General features: G+C 34.8%; 1 long non-coding RNA gene across 3 annotated transcripts in view; it reads right to left on the minus strand.

The window, feature by feature from the left end:
- LOC144291796 (uncharacterized) overlaps positions 1 to 7,618 on the minus strand; it is a 38,844-nt gene extending 31,226 nt beyond the window's left edge. For all 3 annotated transcript variants that reach the window (XR_013359329.1, XR_013359332.1, XR_013359330.1), the window contains exon 1: positions 7,465 to 7,618. This is a non-coding gene — a long non-coding RNA (uncharacterized LOC144291796). The remainder of the gene's footprint in view (positions 1 to 7,464) is intronic.
- Between the last annotated feature and the right edge of the window lie 2 nt (positions 7,619 to 7,620).

The following is a 7,620-nucleotide window of genomic DNA, read 5'->3' on the forward strand; positions in this document are numbered from 1 at the left end:
TCTTATAACAATAGCCAGCTAGTCAGTGACTCACCCAAACCAAATGTGCGAAGTGTGCAACTCTGAATAGATCAAAGACAAGTACTCCATTTACTGGTATTAAGATACAGGTGTTAAAGTTGAGGAAATAGAAAATAAAAAGTGATGGAAAGTTTACTACAGTTGTTGGCTCTAAGGAGTTGCCAAGTGAGCCAAGCTCAGTCATCTATTGTTCAAACAAATGTACCTCTATTATGCCCCCGGAGCTATGACTACTGCCCTGAAGGGTACCCTCCAGGTGATCTCAGGAGTAACAATGATGCAGGTCTGCTTGTGAGTTAAGATAAATTTCTACCACATTAATATTGGATATGTCAGTACTTAACTGATATTAAGGAGGAAGCATTTTCTTGTTACTGAATTCTTTGCTCATTTTTAAATCTCAAAGTGTTGTTATACTTACAAGCAAAAAATTATTAGAGATCCCCTCCTTTAAAAAAAAAAAAGCGTGTTCATGATTATGTGTATTAAAACTTCCACACCTTAAAGTTACCCTTCAAGTTAATGCCATTAAGCTTTCTTTTTTTTTCCTTTAAAGATTTTATTTATTTATTCATGAGACACACAGAGAGAGAGAGAGAGAGAGAGAGAGAGAGAGGCAGAGACATAGGCAGAGGGAGAAGCAGGCTCCATGCAGGGAGCCTGACGTGGGACTCGATCCCGGGTCTCCAGGATCACACCCTGGGCTGAAGACAGCACCAAACTGCTGAACTACCCAGGCTGCCTGGCATTAAGCTTTCTAAATGAAACTTAGGGATAATGTGCTAGTTTTGAACATCTTCTTAGAGTTTATTTTGGGGTGCCTGGTTCAGTCGGTTAAGGACGGACTCTTGATTTTGGCTCAGGTCAAGATCTCGCAGGTAATAGATATAAGGCTCCTTGTTCAGTGTGTCGTCCCTCTGTTCCACTCTCTCTCTCTCAAATAAATAAATAGAATCTTTTTTTTTTTAGAAAAGTCTTCTGTTATATTATAACAAATTATTTATTGTTCCTATATGTTAAAATTTTCTTATTCTCTTTACGTGCATCAAGGGTACTCAGATATGTCCCTTGCTAATGCTAAAAAGCATTATTTTTCTATATATATTTTCTAGTCTTTCATGGTTATAATGATGTTTCCATTCAAATACTCAGTCTTGCTATCCACAACTGTATTAATTATAGAACAATACTAATCATTGGAAGGATTAGCAAGTAAAAAATATTGATATTTCTGCAAATGGGAAATAGTACCAAAACATCTCATTTTGTCCCTCATCACATTCCTCTTGGTATTTATTTTTGGATCCTTTGAAATGACTCTTTCATGCTCAAGGGCAAGCACTAGGTCACTTACCTACTAGTCATCCTTTCCCAATTTTTCTTTGTTAATCTAACCACAAATTTACCTAGATTTCAGGTGACTACCTGCTTTAGAAAGGGGCTCCTCCTTAAACCTAGTTGGAGGATGAATCTTGATTACTTAATATCATGGCAATTCTACTCCTCTCAAGCCTGAATTAAGAAGGATTTAATAAGGATTTTCTTATATAATTCCAAATCAGGACAATGTTGAGGAAATCTTCTAGGGGCCTCTGGAAAAGATTTCATTCCTCTTAGGAATATATACTCTTTGCCTCTTTTGACATTTAGATGATTGTGTGAGGATGGGATGCTGAAAGCTCATCAGTAATACCAAAAGGGGTCAAGTTTAAGGACATTAGCTCACAGGAAGAGGATGCTTGTTCAAAAAGATTAGAGGAATTGGGTGTTTGATGATTTCATTTAGCCATTGATTTGATGAACTCTGGAATGTCCTCCCTTGGGAATCTTGTTTCATGAGGTCATGTGCCCCTATTGTCTAAGCAATTCTGAATTGGGAATAGTACTACTTGCAGCTGAAACCATCCTAACTGACACATCTTATATTTAGGACCCACGCATACTTATTATCTGCTTTCATTAGCTCCAAGATCTTGGATTTTTGAAAGGAAATGTTAAATCCCTTCTCTCAAAGAGAACAAACATTTTCTCAGATAATGGTAAGGTGCTACAGGGAACATTCTGAAAGAGTATGTGCTGTTTTTTAGGTATTAAATCTGAAATAGGGAATTCCCATCCAACTTTGGTAACTATACAGTTAAGCACTGTATTTTTAAAATGTAGAAGAGTGAATAATGTTGAAATAATTAGATTTTAAATTTAGATATCATTTTAGAAGAGCTAAAATTATCTTTATATATACATATTATTATACATTCTTTATCTTATAAACACTTCAGACTAATCTATAATCTGTGTCAATATTATGCAAATGCTGAGATTTGTAACCTAAATGTCTCACTAAATTTTCAGAGAACAACTAAGAAACTGTAAAATTTCTTGTTGGAACAGATGGTCCTTTGATTAATGCTCTAGTGCATAATTCCACCTCTATTGAGTCATTTTAATGAGAAAGTGTTTAAGTGTTCCACCAGTTGGCTGGTCAAATTGGCAATAGGCACCAGTTAAGGTGTAAACCACAAACATAAATCCATCTAGTGACCCATGAGCAAGTGAAACTGTATCTGCAAGAGTCTTTCTAATAGAGAAGATAGTGATTTAATATTTGAGAAAGCAGCATGAAAAGTTTCTCATTGCTTTAAATTCCTAGCCAGCGGCAATTATTATATGATACAGGTCTATGTTAAAACTAGTCATGTAAAATTTCAAACAAATCAGAAAAAAACAAAGTAACCAAAGTCGTTTGGATTTAGTCTTGAAAATGTTCTTAGGTTGGAAATGAAATGCCTCAACACCAGATTTAAATCAATTGAAATAACTGGAGAGATTATATTTTCAACTCACATATTCATAGTTCATTAGGTTTAATAGTGTGAAAACCTCATATTTAGAACACCATTGGCATTACCTACACATCCCTTCCCATAAACATCCAAAACTAATTCTGATAAAAATCTTCAAATTTGAATTGTAGTTATGAATCCACTTATTTTCTCCTAGAAAATTTAAAAGCTCTAGGAATGTATCCATTCAATTTCAATATAGTTCATTTCAAAGGCTGTTTATAAAAATAAAGCCTTTTAGATTAAGCTTTTCCCAACTGTTGCTTCCAGTTTTGCCATATTACATAATTTTTTCTTAAAAAAGGGGGGGGGGGGCTCTTGAACTTTTAACCTTGCCCTATAAGCTAAGTCAAAAGTTATCAGTTACTAGTACTCTTTTATATAAGTTGGAAGGAAGTAAAGGCAAAATATAGGTTTAGACTTCTCTGAGCATGCTTCTGGTTATCTTATTCTGCTGATGGATCTGCTAGATTCAAAGTAAAAAGGTATATGCTTTGTACCACTTCCTGGCTTTTCTCTTCATAACCTTATTAGTTTCCTTCAGCATGACTACTTAGTGATAGTATAATTATTAATATAATTATAATTATAATATTATAATTATTAATAATGGTCCTCCATTATTTTGGTTTTCCAAAAGCCCTAGTCCTTTTAAGCAACTTATTTGTATACACATATACTTTCCTAATATTTAACTTACTTTAGCCCCCTGATTAGACTTTGATATATTTGTTGAATGTCTATGTGGGCAAAGTCAGTGTCAAGTGATAAAGAATGGAGGCTATAATACAGATATCTCAGATAAGAATTAGTCAGTACAGAGCAGGGTATGCCGCGCTAACAATCACAAGGGTTCTCTGGTTTAACAAAACAAAAGTTTATTTCTCTCTTGTACATAATCTTTTATGGATTAGGGCAACTGTTTAGCACAATCAGGGCCCCAGCCAGCCATTGATACTGAACTGATCTGATCTATGACTTTATCAGCCTGAGGACTTAATCTGCTCTTGCCTTAGGAGAAGAAAGAGCTTGTGAATTGTTGGCTTTTCCAAGCTTTGGCTGGAAGTGACACACATAACTGCTGCCCAAAGTCCACAGGCAAATACTAGTTACATGGTCAAAGGTGAACAGAAATGTGGTGGTGCAGATGGAATGTTTGGCAAGTGAAACTGTTGCTACCATAGTGGAAATTTGAAACTATTCATGCTTTTTAACAACAACAACAATAATAACAACAACAACGACAATTCTGCCAACATTTCAGAAAGGGGTATAAATGAAAAAGAGTAGATTATAACTCAGAGGTAACCAATTATTATTTGGTAAATTGGGACCCCTTTGATTTATTGATTTTATAATTTTTTACAGTGGGAAGTAAATCTAGTTTTAGTTTTGGAGAATTAGAAAATATTAACAAATCAGGTAGTAAGTACATGTTAATCCTCCCCTTGACTTTACAGACCTCACTTTCCTCCTCTTTTCATTCACACTCCATTGTAGAACAAAAATTTAAAGAATAAAATTTGCCTTTATTTCATAAAGAATACATTTTGTATATAAGTTTAGTAAATTGTGGCTTTTAGACTCTCAATATATCTTATGATTATATGACTCTAGGTGAGAAAAACAAGAAAGCTCACTTAGTTTAAATGACTGCCATTAATCTTGTATTTAAGCACAGCTGACTCTAAGTCTACTGAATCCAAGTCTTGTGCTCATATCTTACCCCCTTTGTCCAATACTTTGAAAATACCTCCTTGTTATGTTCATCTCATCCACTACATAGAGAGTTCCTAAGGTCAAGCAACATGGATTTCTGGTATATGTTTGATCTATATTACATGGGTTATGTATTTGATACAGGTACTCTGACCAGGAATTTAGTGCCTTATATATTCCAGAGGTCTGAAGAGGCACCAGATTGTATTCAGAATTATGTATGTGCCAATGTCATCAGGTCCAGGTTCAATGTTTTTTTGTTTTTATTTTTTACTCAAGTAAATTAATATGTACTAGTATAATATTTTCAAGTGTACATATAATGATTCAACAATTCTATACATTTCTCAGTGCTTATTGAATACTCTTAATCCTCTTTATGTATTTCAGGCATCCTCCTTCTGGCAACCACTACTTTGTTCTCTGCATTTAAGAGTCTAGTTCTTTTTTTTTCTTTCTTCTTTTCTTTTCTTTTCTTTTTTTTTTTTGGCTTTATTTCCCTTAGTTTATTTGTTGTTTCTTAAATTCCACACATGAGTGAAATCACATGATAATTTTTTCACTTAGCATTATACATTCTAAGTCCATCAATGTTGTAGCAAATGTCAAGATTTCATTCTTTTTTGTAGGTGAGTAATCTTACACTCTTTATCCATTTATCTATCAGTGGACATTCAGGTTTCTTCTATATCTTGGCTATCTTAAATAACACTACAATAAACATAAGCGTGCATATATCTTTTTGAATTAGTATTTCAAATTTCTTTGGGTAAATATCTGTAGTGGAATTGCTGGATCATATGGCAATTTTATTTTTAATTTTTTGAGAACCTCCATACTCTTTTCCAGTGGTTGCTCCAATTTTCATTCCCACCAATGATGCAAAAAAGTTCCTTTTTCTCCACATCCTTGCCTACACTTGTTGTTTCTTGTATCTTTTATTTTAGCCATTCTGACAAGTGTAAGGTGATATTTCATTGTGGTTTTTATTTGTATTTCCCTGATGATTAGTGATATTGAGCATCTTTTCATGTGCCTGTTGGCCATCTGCATATCTTCTCAGGTTCAATAGTTTCTGACAGATATTTGGCATTCATTACTGATTGCATATACACCACAATTATAAATCCCTAGATATAGTAATTATCCAGGATTAACTACTAATGACAAAAAGAAGAGAATGAGAGAGACATTATTGTACACATGCTGCTTACATTATTTGATGTAATATTCACAACCACGTTGACAAATGAATTTACTGGCTCTGAGAAGTTCAGTAGCTTTCCAAAGTCAGTGTTAAAGCACATATTTGATCACATGTCTACTTGATTCTAAATCTTGTGTTTTTTCCCTCAATGCCATAATGATGCTCCCATAAGAATATTTAGTACTCTAGCAAATAGAAACATCATCAAGAAAAATGGTATGCCTTATTTTCCTCTTTTCTTGACATTCTATTTACTTTCATATTGAATAGGGATTTTATGCATCCTCACCAGCAGTAAGACATGCTTCTTAAATAAGATTGCAGTGCATAAAGATTACTATTTAAATATTTTTCCTAGACTTGACCTCTGCATTTTTCTTCTTTACTTGGGAAAAGTCAGAGAACATAGCTGTCTTCAGGCTAGATATAAATGTTTTTGGGAAATAATGGAATTTGTGAGATTGGATCTCTCTCTTACATATATACTAAAAAATTATAAAATGAACTATATCCTGGGAGTAAAAGGAGAAGAATATCCTGCTAAATCTAGTTAAATCATGGTCCTCTTTCTATTCCAAAAAAGATTCTCTTGTGGATATTTCTTTTTTGTTTCTAAACTGGAGGTCAGTCCAAGATGTCTTTCACACACACACACACACACACACACACACACACACACAGAGTTTTCAAATATTTACTAATTTGTTTATTCAGTAAATATATATTTATTGAATGAATATTTATTGATTTTTTAAATACTAGATTCTGTAGTAATGGTGTACAATTGAAAGCATATTTACTGCTTCCTTTCAATTTTATTTTTTTTAATTTTTATTTATTTATGATAGTCACACAGAGAGAGAGAGAGAGAGGCAGAGACACAGGCAGAGGGAGAAGCAGGCTCCATGCACCGGGAGCCCGACGTGGGATTCGATCCCGGGTCTCCAGGATCGCGCCCTGGGCCAAAGGCAGGTGCCAAACCGCTGCGCCACCCAGGGATCCCCCTTTCAATTTTAATTCAAGAGAGAGGGCACGTGGAGATACCATGAGGTCAGAGGCAAGAGTAGTCATCCCCTCTCCATTACATCAAACATAACAAGATGAACAGATTCCAATGTTGTATTAGGATTTTCATTTTGAAGATATTGAGACTGAGATCCCTGTGTGGCTCAGCAGTTTAGCACCACCGTCAGCCCAGGGTGTGATCCTGGAGTCCAGGATCGAGTCCCACATCAGGCTCCCTGCATGGAGCCTGCTTCTCCCTCTGCCTGTGTCTCTGCCTCTCTCTCTCTCTCGTTCTCTGTGTATGTCTCTCATGAATAAATAATTTTTTTTTTTTTAAAAAAAGGATATTGGGACAAAGAGCACAGCCAAAGTCTTAATGTAACTGTCTTCACTTTCATTCAGCTCTCCAGGTCTTGGATCATCCTTTAGGCCAAAGCAATAAGCCAAGTACTTTTCTATTTACTACCCACATTTTTGGTGTCAAGTTGTATGTGAGTCTTTTACATTTGTTGTTTCATTTAAGAAGCATGTTTTTCCAGCTAGCAAAAGTTGTTACTGATTTGGGGGTTTAAGAGTAAAGTAGAGACAAGAATTTTTAAGTGGATCTTTGAGCTGAATTGAAAGTGGCTTTTCGGTATATGACTGATCTACACAACAGAGATTACTTACTTGATGCAGATGATCTGATCAAGAATTCATAATCTTAAATAATGCAAAGTTCTAAGGAGCCACCAGGATGTGTTCACAAGTTCAATATTTTGAGCCTACGGTAGAAAAGGCAGAAGATGGTTTAAATTAAGAATGAGTGACATCACCAAGATGGTG

This window comes from Canis aureus, chromosome 20 (genome assembly GCF_053574225.1).
Source record: "Canis aureus isolate CA01 chromosome 20, VMU_Caureus_v.1.0, whole genome shotgun sequence".
NCBI lineage: Eukaryota > Metazoa > Chordata > Mammalia > Carnivora > Canidae > Canis > Canis aureus.